The sequence below is a fragment of the Cervus canadensis genome, chromosome 31 (assembly GCF_019320065.1).
Source record: "Cervus canadensis isolate Bull #8, Minnesota chromosome 31, ASM1932006v1, whole genome shotgun sequence".
Classification (NCBI taxonomy): Eukaryota; Metazoa; Chordata; class Mammalia; order Artiodactyla; family Cervidae; genus Cervus; species Cervus canadensis.
This window is the reverse complement of record NC_057416.1, coordinates 376177-378019: the sequence shown is the minus strand read 5'-3', so window position 1 is coordinate 378019 and position 1843 is coordinate 376177. Positions and strand designations below refer to the sequence as shown.

Sequence of the window (1843 nt, the reverse complement as noted above, 5' to 3'; positions counted from 1 at the left end):
ATCTCACATTCAGGAGCAAATGTCCTCAATGCATTAAATTATTTTTCTTACCAATGTTCTATGCATATGCTTTAACATAGATTAAAAAAGTATATACAATTTTATAAGTGAAAATTTTGAATTCGAACTTTATTTTTAAAAGATGCATATAAAACCTATAATCTTTAAATGCTAATTCAGTAAGTACATTCACTAAAATTTTACCTATTTTTACATAATTTGTAAGTATAGACTTTTGTGATTTTTTTATTCATGTTATTTTGTACATAAACTTTGATTGTCCTTCAAAATTGTTATGTCTAATGGCCCAATTTTTCCATTATATTGATGTTCCATTGAAATATTTCAGACACTATGGTCAAGGAAATTGAATTTCTTTCTTCTGGTTATTCTATGTCTTACAAAAATAGCTTGAGATTAGAATTAAAAAAAAAAAAGGCTAAGTCAACTAAAAGAAGTTTTAAGATACTACTCCTACAGAGTTTTGGGAAAGCAAGACTCATCTGTGAGATTATCAAAGAACTGTTAAAAAGGCAGAGTTCTGGTGTATTTGACTCTTTTATGGTTCCTTTTCATTTTCTTTTTAAGGTAAAGTATTCTTTCCCTGAGTTTTTATTACCCACACTACATAGATGGAGAATGAAAGGAATGTGACTGTATTCATTCTAGTAGGTCTTACACAGAACCCCCAAATGCAAAAAATAGTGTTTGTTGTGGTTTTGATCTTGCACATGGTAACCCTCTCAGGCAACCTGCTCATTATGGTTACCATTACCACCAGCCCTGCTCTGAACACCCCCATGTACTTCTTCCTGACCCACCTTTCCTTGGTAGACGCAATCTAGTCGTCTTCTTCAGCTCCTCAGTTGATTGTGGACTCCCTTCAGGAGATCAAAACAATCTCCTTTAATGGGTGTATGTCTCAAGTCTATGCAGAACACATTTTTGGTGCTCCTGAGATCATCCTGCTCACAGAGATGGCCTATGACCGCTATGTGGCCATCTGAAACCTCTGCACGACACGGCCATCATGAGCCTCCTCCTGCTGGGGGCGGCCTGGACTGGAGGATTTCTCCACACAACCATTCAGATCCTCTTTACAGTCTGGCTGCCCTTTTGTGGCCCCAGTGTCATAGACCACTTCATGTGTGACTTGTACCCTTTGTTAAAGCTTGTCTGCATGGACACTCACATCCTTGGTCTCTTTGTGGCTGCCAACAGTGGGTTCATCTGCCTGTTAAACTTCCTCCTCCTGTTGGTCTCCTCTGTGGTCATCTTGTGCTCCCTAAAGAACTATAGCCTGGAGAGGAGAGGCAAAGCCTTTCTACATGTGTCTCTCACATCACAGTAGTTGTTTTGTCTTTAGTGCCCTGCATGTTTGTTTATCTTTGCCCAGTCACCACTCTGCCCATTGATAAAGCTGTTGCTATTTTTTACACTGTGGTGGCCCCTATGTTAAATCCCTTAATCTATACCCTAAGAAATGCTGAGATAAAAGATGCTATGAAAAAACACTGGAGACAGAAAGTGACTGCAGATAGTGATTAAAGAGATTCACTGAGCTTTATAGATAGAAGTAAAAGAGATAATCTCATCCAATCCTCTTGATCTATAGATGAATACATCAACTCTAAAAAACACTGAATAATAATTGCAGATAGCCACTGAATGACACGGTAGTCTGGAAGGCTGCAGTCTGTGGTGTTGTAAAGTGTTGGACATGACTTAGGGACTGAACAGCAACTTGCGCACAGACCTAAAGTTTAGACTGAAATCCAGATTTACTTTCTCCCATCCCACACTCTCATCATAACTTAATGCTTTTTAATCAATATTTATCTAT

At 38.1% G+C, this 1843-nt stretch overlaps 1 pseudogene; it reads left to right on the top strand.

The window, feature by feature from the left end:
• Nucleotides 1–632: 632 nt before the first annotated feature.
• LOC122432641 lies at nt 633–1548 on the top strand (annotated as a pseudogene).
• The last annotated feature ends 295 nt before the right edge of the window (nt 1549–1843 follow it).